The following is a 15453-nucleotide window of genomic DNA, read 5'->3' as shown; positions in this document are numbered from 1 at the left end:
CGTAGGCGCGCCCCCTACCTCGTGGCCTCCTCTTTTGTTTCTTGACGTATGGTCCAAGTCCTCTGGATCATGTTTGTTCCGAAAATCACGTTCCCGAAGGTTTCATTCCGTTTGGACTCCGTTTGATATTCTTTTTCTGCGAAACTCTGAAATAGGCAAAAAACAGCAATTCTGGGCTGGGCCCCCGGTTAATAGGTTAGTCCCAAAAATAATATAAAAGTGAATAATAAAGCCCAATAATGTCCAAAACAGAATATAATATAGCATGGAGCAATAAAAAATTATAGATACGTTGGAGACGTATCACCATGCGCTTTTTGGTTGTATGCTCAATCTCCTGGTGCAAAAGAACGTCACGTTATATTGCCCCTTATGATAGCAACCTTTGTTATGCAGTCTGTCGCCTTTATTATTTTGCCATCACAAGTTCGTAGAACGCTCAATTTTCTCTTACACTAAATGATCTAACACATTTAGAAGCAATTTTTATTGCCTTATTGCACCGATGACAACTTACTTGAAGGATCTTACTCAATCCATAGGTAGGTATGGTGGACTCTCAGAACAAGATTTGGGTTAAGGGTTTTGGATGCACAAGTAGTATATCTACTTAGTGTGGAATTTTTGGCTGGCAAAGATGGGGGGCAAGCACCACATGTTAAAGGATCTATGACAATATAACTTCTACGTGAATATGAACAAACATAAATCATTACGTTGTCTTCGTTGTCCAACGTCAACAATTTTGGCATATAATATTTTGATGGGGGCTCACAATCATAAAAGATGTCCAAGATAGTGTATTTTCATATGAATCTTCTCTTCCCTTATTAATTCTTTCATGAATTGCATCATTGACCAATGATATATTTGTCAATCTCCAATAATTTTTACTACTTATACTCTTCCTTATGTGATGTCATTACTTACCATAAAATTAGCATATGATCTTTTTCATTTATTTCCTTTCTTTTTTATTAAACATGAAAGTAAAGAAAACAAAACTCAAACTAAACTTTATTATATATCTCACACGCGATTACAAGGATAGATAGATCACTAAGCAAACACTCGAAGAATGACCAAACTAATTTTTTATTCAACTAAAGCAAAAGATAACTGAGGATCGAACTAAGATAAGTAAAGGCAAAAGATAGTGATGGTGATACGATACCGGGGCACCTCCCCCAAGCTTGGCACAAGACAAGGGGAGTGCCCGCACCCGATACTCAAGTCTCCTTTGGTGATGAAGAAGGTGGTGGCGGTGATGATGTAGTAGCGGTCTTATCTTCAGGTTTCCATGGCAAAGGCTCACCATCATAAGAGGAGGAGTGAGTCTCGCGAGTCCTGCAACTGGCAGCTAAACTCATACCTTTAAACCTTGCCTCATATTCAAAGACTTGGTTTTGGAGATCATAGATTTGGCTTTGCAAAAAGTTGATTTGCTCGTTGAAGGTGAAGATGATGTCCTTCATGGATTTTCCATCCACCTTGAGATCACGGGTGTAGTCCGCGATCATGAGGTGATTAGCATTGAGTCCACGTTCCACCATTCCCTTGCACTTGAAGACTTCCTGCTCCATAGCTTCGAGCCTGGCATCCATGGTTCCCGTCCTTTGGGGCCATGGACGTCGCACATGTGGAGCACCCCCTCACGCATCTCGATGGCTCGAGGGTGCTACATCACCTGCCGGAAATATGGGTTGATGACGTTCTCGAAGAACTTGTCCTTGGAGGAGCTTGAAGCGGCCATGGGGATCTAGATCTGTCAGAAAACAACAAGAAAAGAAAACAGAAGATTTCTCCATGATACGGTGGTCAATAGGTTCGGGGGGTATATAAAGATTTTTTTATCTTGGGGAACAAGCAAACGGAAGAAAAACGGAGTCCGAAAGGTACCCGAGGTGGGCACAACCCACCTGGGCGTGCCTGGCAGGCCAGGCGCGCCCTGGTGTCTTGTGCCCACCAGGGTTGCCTTCCTGGTTGTTTCTTATTTTCCTAATTTTTAATATATTACAAAACTTACAGAAAATATTTTTGCAGAATTTTCAGAGTCCGTTTACTTACCGTATCACATACCTCCTCCTTTTTGGTTATTCTCGAGTGTTCCGGAAGGTTTCTTTTATGTGTTCTTCTGGTGTCATAGTTTGGATAATATTGCTTTCAACATTAATGGGCGTACCTGAGATATAATGTTTTATTCTTTGCCCATTGACAACCTTCGGGTTAGTATCGTCGGCATTATTTATTTTGATACCCCCAGATCGGTAAACCTCCTCGATAACATAAGGTCCTTCCCATTGGGAGAGAAGTTTTCCTGCCAAGAATCTGAAACGAGAGTTGTACAAAAGAACATATTCTCCAACTTTAAACTCACGCTTTTGGATTATTTTATCATGCCATCTTTTAACTTTTTCTTTAAATAATTTGGCATTTTCATAAGCTTGGGTTCTCCATTCATCTAGTGAGCTAATATCAAATAACCTCTTTTCATCGCAAGTTTGAAATCATAGCTGAGTTCTTTAATTGCCTAGTATGCTTTATTGTTCTAACTCAAGAGGCAAATGACAAGCTTTTCCATAAACCATTTTATAAGGAGTCATACCCATAGGATTTTTATATGTTGTTCGGTAAGCCCAAAGTGCATCATCTAATTTCTTAGACCAATTCTTTTGGGACCTATTGGAAGTTTTTTGTAAAATTAATTTTAATTCTCTATTGCTAAGTTCAACTTGACCACTAGACTGAGGGTGATAGGGTGATGCAATTCTATGCTTAACATCATATTTAGCAAGCATTTTACGGAAAGCACCATGAATAAAGTGTGAACCACCATCAGTCATTAAATATCTAGGGACTCCAAACCTTGGGAAAATAACTTCCTTAAGCATTTTAATAGAGGTGTTGTGATCAGCACTACTAGTTGGAATAGCTTCTACCCACTTAGTAACATAATCAACAGCAACCAAAATATGTGTATACCCATTAGAGGAAGGAAAAGGTCCCATGTAATCAAAACCCCAAACATCAAATGGTTCAACCGCAAGAGAATAATTCGTAGGAATTTCCTGACGCTTACCAATATTACCAATTCTTTGACATTCATCACAAGATTAAAAAAAACTTACAGGCATCCTTGAAGAGAGTAGACCAATAAAAACCAGATTGCAATACCTTGTGAGCAGTTCTGTCTCCCGCATGATGCCCTCCGTAAGCTTCGGAGTGACATTTTTATAGGATTTGCCCCTATTCATGCTCAGGTACACAACATCTAACAATACCATCTACTCCTTCTTTATAAAGATGCGGGTCATCCCAAAAGTAATGTCTTAAATCACAAAAGAATTTTTTCTTTTGTTGGTATACGAAACTAAGTGGTATATATTTTGCAAAAATATAATTAGCGTAGTTAGCATACCAAAGAGTGTTATGAGAAATATTTATTGCGGCTAATTTCTCATCAGGAAAACTATCATTAATTGGTTGTGGGTCATCAAGAATATTTTCTAACCTAGAAAGTTATCAGCTATAGGGTTCTCAGCTCCTTTTCTATCAGTTATGTGTAAATCAAATTCTTGTAGCAAAATAACCCACCTAATGAGCCTAGGTTTAGCATCTTTCTTTCCCATAAGATATTTAATAGCAGCATGATCGGTGTGAATAATAACTTTGGAATCAACAATGTAAGATTTTAATTTATCACAAGCAAACACAACTGCTAAAAATTCTTTTTCAGTGGTAGCATAATTTCGTTGAGCACTGCCTAGCAACTACGAGTAAAGTATTAAGATAAAATCTAACCATAGCATTAAACTTTTGGATCCAAATCAGTCCCTTACGAAGTAGCTCATACACTAGGGTTTAAGTTTTTGTCACTCTCGCAACCCATCATCTAATAACTACTCCACAATGCATTCCCTTAGGCCCTAATAAGGTGAAATGCCATGTAGTCGACGTTCATATGACACCACTAAGGGAATCACAAAAAATATACCATCAAAATATCAAACACATATAAAGTTCACATGATTACTTGCAACAAGATTTCTCCCGTGACCTCAAGAACAAAAGTAACTACTCACAAATGATAATATATCATGCTCAAGATCAGAGGGGTATTAAATAGCATAATGGATTTGAACATATAATGTTCCACCAAATAAACCATATAGTAATCAACTACAAGATGTAATCAACACTACTAGTCACCCACAAGCACCAATCTAAGGTTCCGGTACAAAGATTGAACACAATAGATGAACTAGGGTTTGAGAGGAGACGGTGTTGTTGAAGATGTTGATGGAGACTGCCTTCCCCAAGATGGGAGAGTTATTGGTGATGATGACGACGATGATTTCCCCCTCCGGGAGGGAAGTTCCCCCGGCGGAATCGCTCCGCCAGAGGGCAAAAGTGCTCCTGCCCAAGTTTTGCCTCGAGACAGCGGCGCTTCATCCCGAAATTACTCTCCTTATTTTTTCTAGGTCAAAATGACTTATATACCAGAAGAGGGGCACCGGAGGTGGGCCGAGGAGGGCACAACCCGGCAGGGCGCGCCTGGGGGCCCTAGCGCGCCCAGGTGGGTTGTGCCCACCTGGTACCCCCCCTCTGGTAGTTATTTGCTCCAATAATTCTTAAATATTCCATAAAAAAATTCCGTGAAGTTTCAGCTCATTTGGAGCTGTGCAGAATAGGTGCCCTGACGTAGCCTTTTCAAGTCCAGAATTCCACCTACCGGCATTCTCCCTCTTTGTGTGAACCTTGCATATTATGAGAGAAAAGGCATTAGAATTACTCCATAAAGCATTATATGCATAAAAACGTCATAAATAACAGTAGGAAAACATGATGCAAAATGGACGTATCAATGTCCTCCAATCCGGCACCCCAAATCGCCTCCCTCCAATGGTGGCAGCCTCGCCTCCCTCCACCTTGCCCTCCTCCTCTTTGCAGCCCACGCGGCTGTCGGCAGCGCCGCAGGGGCGGTCGGGGTGCGCAAGTGGCGGGCAGCTGTGGTGTGTGGTGAAGAACAATGTCGAGGATGGCGTGCTGCAGTCAGCCATCGGCTGGGCCTGCGGCCCCAATGGCGGCGCCGATTGCCGCGCGATCCAGCAGGGCAGCACCTGCTACGAGCCGCCCACCTCCTGGTGCACGCCTCCTATGCCTTCAACGACTACTTCCTCTGATCCGGCGGCGCCGCCAGCCCTGCCGCCTGCGACTTCTCTGGCGCCGCCGCGCTCATCGGCCTCAACCCTAGTAAGCACCGACTCGTCTCAGATCCTCTCGTGAATGATGAAGCGTCCGTTAATTTCAAATTTAGCAAGCATTGTTTTGCTTTCTTTAAATGTTGGATTCATGCTATGGAGTTGTAACAGTGTGGTGCCGGTGCTGCCACCGGCATTTGTTTTTGTAGGTCATGGGAACTGCGTGTTTCATTCCATGTTTGTGCACTGCACCTGGCCTTCAACTTCAGTTTTCATTCCTTGAATGATAACTCTGCATTCACCATTGGCCGAGTATTAGTTAATCTTCTGGCCTTCTGCCTAATTTTTTTGTTTTTTTCTTTTCGAAAAGGAGGATTTCCCCCGATCTCTCCATCGAGTGATGCACACAACCATCTTTATTGCATTATTCAACAATGCCTTACAAAATATATACATAGATTAACCCAAAACCACCTTCCTGAGAAAAATGGTCTGCATAACTATAAGATTGTTGATGTGCCCTGACCTCGCGCCATGCACACCAAGAAATCTGGGGGCCTCACCAAGCCGCCCAACGTCTAGCCGAGAGCACCAACCGGTCTAACAGACCCTTAGCGTGCACCGCATGTGCACGCTGTAGAATCCGTCACCACCTTCTTCCACATCTCATCATCAAGAGTAATCAATGCATTGATCTTGCCAAACCCTATGCAGTCGACGCCACCACGACGCCGGATAGCGCCAGCTTCTTGTGTGGGCCCATCAAACGATATCCAGCGCCGAGCCAGCAAGACTTGCCGTCGCCGATAATGTAGATGGCACGCTGCTCCACCTTGCTCACCAGATGAGAAGCATACGAAGACCACCAAACACTTGTTTCTCCATCCGATGTACAATTCTAAAGATGATGCCCCCATGGGGGTGACGACGCAGGAACCTCACCATCATCCGATCTAGGAAGCCCGAATCTGTGTTTCCCCCAGGGTACACAGGGAACACGAATCGTGCCACAACGCCTCCAACAAGGCAACGACGCCCGCGGGAGCCGCCTTTGTCTGTTCTCGCTGAGGCTGACCCAAGCTTTCACTGGAAAATTCTCATCCATCCATGGGTGGACCACCAGATCAACCTCGTCCATCATCCAACACGCCCATGGGTGATGTCTGCCGCTGGGAAACCACATGACCGGAGCCGCACCACCGCCCAGAACCACCGCACCACCGCCCGGAACCGCTGCACCTCCTGCGTAAGCCATCGACAGCGGAGGGCTCCTCACCGTTGTGCCGTCGTCTACGGACGACGCACACACGGATCTCCACCGCAACCGCATCCCGGAGCCACGGCGGAGGAAGGCCCGACCGCCGCCATCATCCCCTGCCCTGGGCTTTGCCCCGAGGAGCTCTGGCGATGACGAGGAGAAGGGCGGCGGTGGCTCGAAGCTTGCTTATATCAGATCGGGAGGGAGGAGATCGAGCGGGAGGGGGTCAAGGAGAGGGGCGGCAGCGGCTTGAGGAGAGGGGTCGAGGAGGGAGGGAATCTTTGCGTGTCCATTTGTTCATCTGATCATAGGATCAAATCTCTGTATCAGTAACTACATGGATTGCATGGCCTTTTTGTGTGGCTAAGACTAGACTCAGGACTAGGATAAACACTAGCTATGTAGAAAGTGTTCGTCTGATCATAGGACCTAAGCATGGTATTAGTCTTGTCGTGGAATTGTCACGGCAGATGTCCTTGAGCTAGGACTTAGTCGTGGAGCCATCGCAGCTAGGAAGCTTGAAGGGGTTAATGCGGGACAAGGAACACGAGGGTTTATACTGGTTCGGCCCCTTACGGTGAAGGTAAAAGCCTACGTCCAGTTGATGTGGTATTGATTAGGGTTTCGATAACCAGGGAGCTAAACTGCTATGCCCGGCTCTCGATGAGATTGTTGTCGCCCTTAAACTGCTGCCGGGTCGTCCCTTTATATAGGGAGGCTGACGCCCTGCAGCTCTCAGAGTCCCGGCCGGCTCATAAGAGTGTCCGGCTCGGACTCTCAACTATTCTTGCTTTTCACTACAAGTTCTACCATAATAATGATTGTAACTACGGGCCTTAAGCCATATCCGGGTCTTAAGCCCATATTTGGCCCACCGTCTTTAAGCTTGGCGCCGGGCTTCTGGCAATGACCATATGAGTAACCCGGCCCCTCCTGGCGGGTGACTCTAAGGTCTATATCCTCAACATTAGGCCCCCGATTGATTTGAGCCGGCTCATGTCAATCTTCAACTCTTTCGATAGAAAAAATCTCCGGCTTACCATTCGTGTGAAGGCCATAACCCGGCGTGACGTCATCCTCTGGACTCCGGATAATCCGCCGTGACGTCATCTTCCATTAAGTCCGTTTTTTACTCCGCCAGATCCGCAACGGATCTTTTCCTTTACTGTCATCCCGAAAATCGAGGCGCTGCATGGGGAGATAACCACGCCACAGTGTCCTTGATTCTCGCGCCCGCTTTACGAGCTCGCCTTATAAATAGGCCGGCCCGACGGGCTCTTCTCACGCTCCTTCCTCTGTCGTCTTCTTCCTCTCACTGTCCCGTGCTGCTCGAGCTCCGCCGCTGTCGCCGCCGCGGGTCTCCTCGTCGTCACCAGCTCAGGCCGCTGCATCACCCTGATCTGACCAGAGAAACGCGGCGACCTCCGCGACTCTCCCGCTCTTGTAAGTCCTGCTTGTCCTGTAGAGTAGATCTGCCATAGGATTCGTCTGTGTTCCTCGTGTTCATCGCCATTGCCCGCAAGTTCTGGTAGTTCTCATAGTTACTGCCCCTGTTTGATCTTAGATCTGCATAGAACTAGTGCGGCGACTGTTTGGCACCCATTTTACACGCAAGCAGCTCTCTTTTTACTGCATAGGAACTTTGTTCGGGCCCAAGAACTCCCTCGCTTCTGTTTCTAGGTCTAGAAATTTTTCTTTTGCCCGACCATTTCGATCCAAAAAAGTTACTGCAATGTGTGAAACCTGTTTTACCACACTTAGTAAAAACTGCAATCATTGAATCTTGGCGGTTTACAGTTCCGGCTTAAAGAACCACGCGCCGTAAAACCTTCCGGCTTAAAGAGAACCATGCTTCGTAGAATCCTCCGGCTTAGCTGTGATAAGGCCGTAGATAATCAATTTATTCTGAATGCCCCTGCGGCTTAAATAACCCGCTGTACTTAGGTATATACCATTAGTCCCCTTCATAAGCCGCCACCTTAGCTTTGAACTGTAGATCTCCTCCGGCTTATCATTAACCCAGACATTTTTCCTTTTTGTCATAGACTGCCAACTTTCACCATGCCTCCAAAAGCTCCCGTTACTTGTAACTGGATGAGGTCCAATGTCACCAACGAGACCCTAGCAGATTTGTTAAGTCAGGATATCTGCCCAAGAAAGACATCATGTCCTACCGTGCCCCTGACCCGTCAGAAGAGAGGCCACAGCCAAAGGATGGGGAGGTAGTGATTTTTGCGGACCACATGAGCCGGGGCTTCGCACCGCCCGGCTCAAAGTTTTTTAGAGATGTTCTAAATTCCTTCGATTTGCGGCCTCAAGACATAGGACCCAACTCAGTGTCCAACATCTGCAATTTCCAAGTCTTCTGCGAGGTTTATCTTGGAGAAGAGCCTAGTCTGCTGCTCTTCAGAGAGCTTTTTTACTTAAACCGTCAGAATGAGTGCGCCAATGGGCCAAGTCTGGAGTTAGGTGGCATCTCCATCCAGCGGCGTAGGGACTGCCTTTTCCCTTATGCAGAGCCGCCGAGCCACCCAAAGGACTGGAACATGACTTGGTTCTATTGCCAAGATACATCACCGGCTGATGAAAGTCCGCTGCCCGGCTTTCGCCCATCACGTCTGGAGTCAACACACCCACTGTCAGACAAACTGACTCCGGCGGAGCGCCAGCCTCTGCTCCCAACCATCAACAAGATCAAGGCTCTCCTGGGCAATGGTCTGAATGGAATCGATCTGGTCCGGGTCTGGATCTCATGGCGGGTGATCCCATTGAGCCGCCGCCCCGGCTTAATGTGTGAGTATACGGGCCGCAAAGGCGACCCTCAGAGACACAGCCGCAACGATCTTCCTGAAGACGTTGCAGAGGAGATGACCAAGGCTCTCTTGAACGAGAGCCTGGCAGACTGTGGAAGGACCGGGTTAGCCCCCTTCTGCAAGACCAACCCAGCCCCAGCGGTAAGCCGCCAATCTGAACATCCTATCTTCTTCTGTATATAACTCTCATCTGAATCGTTTAAAGAAATCACCATTGTATTTTTCAGGCTGACGACAAGTTCTGGCGGGTCAAATATGACCATGAAGCGGCCAAGAAGGCCAGAAAGGTGAAGAAAGCCGCCAAGAAAGCCGCCCCTCGCAGGAAAGGAAGCAGGCCTACTACTTCAGAGCTGATGCAATTAAGCGACAGCTCCGAGTCAGAGGTAACCCCTGAGCCTTTAAGTCCTTGCTGTATTTGTTGTTTGTTGCTGTCCGCCTTATCAATACTTGCTCATTGACAGGATGACACCGGCACAAGTAACCCGGTGGTTGAAGAGGTAATGTCACTTTCCTCCGACTTGGAGCCCTTGCCAAGGCTGAAAGTCCGAAGGGTAACCCGGAAAGTAAGCTTTTCACATCCCTTGGCTTATCAAGATCCTCAATTTATTTTGAAGCAACAGGTTCATGAGAGCCGGCGTCACACCCGGACCAACAAGGACACCGACCTCTCCGCCGGGTTACCTGACACATCAAGGAAGCGCCGAACTGAGGTTATTTCCCACTTGTACCCTTTTCACCCGTTGGCGGGTGTTATCCGACAGCCACTCAACTCTTCTGACTCCAATTATCAGGAGACCTCCCCCTCTTCGGGCGACTCTATGCAGTCGAGTCTTCCGGCTTTCAAGACCGCGCCCGGGTAACGATAATCATCTCATGTTGTTCTGATCTTTACTCATATTTTTGGTACTAACCTTTGTTGTTCTTTCAGTGCCCATGCAAAGCTCACCAAGAGGGTGAAGAAAACCAAGTCGGCCGGAGTGCCGGATTTGCCTGAGCCGGAGGTGACGGTCCAAGACCCGCCAGCTGCCTCCGCCCCCGAAGCCACCACTCCAATGGACACGGCGCCTGTAGAAGCTTCTGCTGACTCGGAGGCCTCCGGCTCGGCCCAACCAACAAATGACCCGGACGGAGTTCGTTGAGCCGAGGAGACCTACCGTGCTGGCCAAGTGCTCCGCTAAAGGGGAGTTGCTGCAGCCCCGCCGGGTGAACCTGGACCTCTCCGACTACACCAACCTGAGCATTGGAGAGCTCGTCTCTGGCTACATCAGCCAAGTGCACAAGAGCCGGGACGCCGAGGTTGCCATGGTGACCCAGATCCAGCAGAAGTCTGAGGTAACATCCTTTTGTCCTCTTATCTACTGCTTAGTTACCTATACCATGCTAGCCCCCAAGTCGACGACTTATGACTGAGTATGTTGTAGACTTAGGTTCCGGCTTACTCCATTTGAACCGGCAATATGTAGATAGAAAACGTTCAATATGCATTAGCCCCCAAGTGCCAAGTGTCTTTGCTTGGAAAACGCTTGGGACTTTAAATTTGTAGAGTAATTGTTCATGCCATAACCCGGAAATTTATACAGGCTGCTGGCAAGAAGCTGGAGACTGACCTTGCTGATCTCACGAGCTGGCTAAAGATGCAAGAAATGGAGACCCGGAAGGCAAACGCCAAGTTTGTATCCTGCATCGCCGCTCAAGAGAAGCTGAAGACAGAATTTGATGCTGAGCGGAAAGCCTGGGCCGAAGAGAAGGCCGCATTGGTAACCCGGGCTGAACAGGCGGAGAAGACTCTCTCCGAGAAGACCGCTGAGCTCTCCGGCCTAAAGCGCCAGGTTTCCCAGATGGTGGCCGCCATCTTCGGTAAGTCGCCTCACCGGCTTTCATCAAGTTTAAAATGTTTATATCTCATAACTCATCCTTGCCGCCGACTTGTCTGATTCTGTTAAACAGGTCCCAGGAGTGCCAACCTCAACCAGAGCGTGGTCACCAAGCTGAAGGCCGTGTATACCCTGGTGGAGCAGCTCTACACCGGGTCACAGTGTGCCTTAGCTGTGGTGGCCCTATCCAACGAGGTGCCGACTCACCTGGCAGAAGTCCTGCGCCGGCTCGCCGTTCTGCCTTAGCGGATCCAAGAGCTGCGACGGGCTTCTGCGAGAGCCGGAGCGATCGCCGCGCTGAGCCGGGCCAAGGCATTCCTGCCGGAGTTAGACCCGGCGGACATCGCCCTTGGCTATCCAAGCCTGAAGGAAGACGGCTCAACTTTCGATCAGAAGGACTTCGCCGCTTGCGTGAAGGCTGTACGCCCGGTGGCCACCCTTATCGGGAACGACACAGATCTAACCAAGTACCAGCCGGGTTAGAACACGGAGAATCAGAGGATTCCAACCCCTCGCTATGAAGCCCTCAACTTGATCCCGCCGGCTCGTCAGCACACCTTCGCCCCGGAGATTGACCCGGCCGGGTTAATTGACGAGGAAGCCCAATTCGAAGCTCTCAGCGGCATCGATTGGAAGTCATCAACTTTCCAAGTCTTGGGATCAGCCGGAGGAGAGGATAGGAACGAGCCGAAGACTTCAACTCAGCAAGCATCATAACTCGACTAGCGGTTTACCAAACAATGCTCCACCCTTTTAGACTTGATGAATTTTGTAATAGAGTAGGTGCAACAGTTTATCTCTGCCGTGCCATCGTGCACGTATTGAATGCTAAAGTCTTTTGAAGTTGTCTCTTTGATATTTCTCCGGGTCATAATCAATCATTTGCTTTTCTTAACCTCAAAAGAGGTGCCTTTAATTATCCTGCATAGAAGGGCAAATCACAAGTCTCGAGGCGGCTTACCGCCCTGAGAATCATAAGTTTTATATAACCCGGAATATGAATCAAAAAGGACTTGTCTTCAATGATATCCTGAATACAGCCGTAAGAACATACTTAACGGCCTGCAATCATACTTCCGGTTTAGATAACCCGGATGAGAAAGTTGGTACCGCAACTCCGGTTTACCTGTCTTATAACACTCATTGCGTTCAGCAATACTGTAAACCAAAGTTAAGCCGGCAAAGTGAGACCCGGCTGTACACACCTTGACATAAGCAGAGAAAACTTGTGATGAAGCAGAAGAACGTAGGGGCTTCCGGTTCGAATACGACCAGAGACCCGGCCCAAAGGGGTTAAGCTAAAATTCGGATACGACCATATAGCCCCCAGTGGGTGTGGCGATGCCAATTAAGAGGGTACCAACAGTTATGTTCTCTTTGGTTCGAATACAACCCATGTTTGAACAGGAAGCCCCCAAGTGATTTTAAGAATTGTTTAACGACGCTGATTCGAATACGATCCACGTCGGTTCTCAGAGGGGTTAAACTATGATTCAAATATGACCAAAGGTAACCTCCCAATGAGCTCGGCACTTTGCCAATCAAATGGGTATCGACAGCTATGTTCTCTTGGTTCGAATACGACCCATGTTTGAACAAGAAGCCCCCAAGTGACCTTATTGCTCACGGCTAGATTCAAATACGATCATAAGCCGGATCCTCCTTTAAGTCATCATGTAATCTTGCAATGAAATCAACACGTGCATATTTGGAGGAGAAAAAAGGACAGAGGTCCTGCTTTATTGCTTATCATAATATATACATGGCTGAGAAAAATATGTACACCACGAGAGCCGGTGGCTCAAGTGTAGTAAGGCCGAAGCTGAGCTATGTTCCACGGCCGACGGGTTTCTTCCTCCGACTTACGTGAATCTTTGTGCTCCCGAATGTCAATGAGGTAATATGACCCGTTGTGCAAGTTCTTGCTGACCACAAAGGGCCCTTCCCAAGGCGGGGATAACTTGTGTGCATCTGTTTGATCCTGGATGAGCCGGAGCACGAGATCGCCTTCCTGGAAGACCCGGGATTTGACCCGGCGGCTATGATAACGGCGCAGGTCTTGTTGGTAAATTGCTGAACGGGCTGCTGCCACATCACACTGTTCGTCCAACAAGTCAAGAGCATCCTGGCGCGCCTGTTCATTATCCATCTCATCATAAGCCGCCACGCGAGGTGAGTCATGACGGATGTCACTGGGGAGGACTGCTTCTGCCCCATAAACCATGAAGAAAGGCGTAAAACCTGTAGACCTGTTAGGAGTAGTGGCCAAGTGATTGGGATCATCCTCAGCTCCTGAGCCGGCACGTGAGCCCGTCGTGAGAACCTCTGGCAACCATCACACTTACTGACCAAGTCCTCCGCATCAGCATGAGCCGTCAACCAATAAAAACCATGACGAAAAGCTTTAGCCACAAGAGACTTTGAGCCGGCGTGATGGCCACAATCCCCTTCATGGATCTCACGCAAGATTTCTTGACCTTCCTCAGGGGAAACACAACACTGAAACGCTCCCGTAACACTGCGGTGATGCAACTCTCCATTGATAACAATCATTGACTTAGCCCGCCGGGTTATTTGCCTGGCCAAAGTTTCGTCCTCAGGCAACTCGCCCCGGGTCATGTAAGCCAGATATGGCATTGTCCAGTCTGGTATGATATGAAGAGCCGCCACCAGTCGTGCCTCCGGTTCAGGGACAGCCAAGTCTTCCTCTGTAGGCAATTTAACAGAAGGGCTATACAGGACGTCCAGGAAAGTGTTAGGCGGCACCGGTTTTCGCTGAGAGCCCAGCCGGCTTAAAGCATCCGCCGCCTCGTTCTTCCTGCGATCGATGTGTTCCACTTGGTAACCCTGAAAGTGCCCAGCAATAGCATCAACCTCGCGGCGATAAGCCGCCATGAGAGGGTCCTTAGAGTCCCACTTGCCCGATACTTGTTGAGCCACCAAGTCTGAGTCACCGAAACACCTTACCCGGCTCAAGCTCATTTCCTTAGCCATCCGGAGACCGTGGAGCAAGGCCTCGTACTCAGCCGCATTGTTAGTGAAAGGAAACATCAACCGTAGCACATAATGGAACTTGTCACCTTTAGGGGAAGCCAATACAACTCCAGCCCCCGAGCCCTCCAACTGCCTGGACCCGTCAAAGTGGATAGTCCAATATGTGTTATCCGGCTTCTGCTCGGGCACTTGTGACTCTGTCCAATCATTGATGAAATCCACCAAGGCCTGAGATTTAACAGCAGTGCGTGGCACGTACTTGAGACCATGAGGTCCGAGCTCGATGGCCCACTTAGCCACTCTCCCTGTGGCCTCTCTGTTTTGAAGGATATCACCAAGAGGGGCAGAACTGACCACGGTTATAGGATGACCCTGGAAATAATGCTTAAGCTTCCGGCTTGCCATGAACACACCATAAACAAGCTTCTGCCAATGCGGATACCGCTGCTTGGACTCAATGAGCACTTCGCTGACATAATAAACCGGCCGCTGAACCGGATGCTCCTTACCCTCCTCCTTGCGCTCCACCACCATAGCCACACTGACGGCTCGCGTGTTCGCCGCCACGTATAATAATAAGGGCTCCTTATCAACCGGAGCAGCAAGGACTGGAGGCTCTGCCAGCTGCTTCTTCAAATCCTCAAAGGCAGTATTAGCTGCATCATTCCAGACAAAGTTATCAGTTTTCTTCATCAACTGATATAATGGCATGGCCTTCTCACCCAAACGGCTTATAAACCGGCTTAAAGCAGCGATGCGACCCGCCAAACGCTGAATGTCATTTATACACGCCGGCTTAGCCAGGGAGGTGATGGCTTTGATCTTCTCCGGGTTAGCCTCAATGCCTCTGTCAGAGACCAAAAAACCCAAGAGCTTGCCTGCAGGAACACCAAAGACACACTTGGCCGGGTTAAGCATCATCTTATAGACCCGGAGATTATCAAAGGTTTCTCTCAAATCATCTATCAGGGTTTCCTCTTTTATGGACTTAACCACAATATCGTCCACATAAGCATGAACATTACATCCAATCTGTTTATGAAGACAGTTCTGCACGCAACGCTGATAAGTCTCCTGTGCACACTTGAGTCCAAAGGGCATAGACACATAGCAGAAGGCTCCAAAGGGAGTGATGAACGCCGTCTTCTCCTGGTCCTTAACTGCCATTTTAATCTGATGATATCCAGAATAAGCATCCAAGAAACTTAAGCGCGCACAACCCGCCGTAGCATCAATAATTTGATCAATACGGGGAAGGGAAAAAGGATCAGCCGGACACGCCTTGTTTAAGTCCGTGTAGTCCACACACATCC

At 48.0% G+C, this 15453-nt stretch overlaps 1 pseudogene; it reads left to right on the top strand.

Annotated features, from left to right (window-relative positions):
- LOC123171143 (PLASMODESMATA CALLOSE-BINDING PROTEIN 5-like) overlaps positions 1–5484 on the top strand; it is a 49300-nt pseudogene extending 43816 nt beyond the window's left edge.
- The last annotated feature ends 9969 nt before the right edge of the window (positions 5485–15453 follow it).

The sequence above is a fragment of the Triticum aestivum genome, chromosome 7D (assembly GCF_018294505.1).
Source record: "Triticum aestivum cultivar Chinese Spring chromosome 7D, IWGSC CS RefSeq v2.1, whole genome shotgun sequence".
NCBI classification, from domain to species: domain Eukaryota; kingdom Viridiplantae; phylum Streptophyta; class Magnoliopsida; order Poales; family Poaceae; genus Triticum; species Triticum aestivum.
Note: the sequence above shows the minus strand (reverse complement) of the source record. Positions and strands in the feature narration are given on the sequence as shown.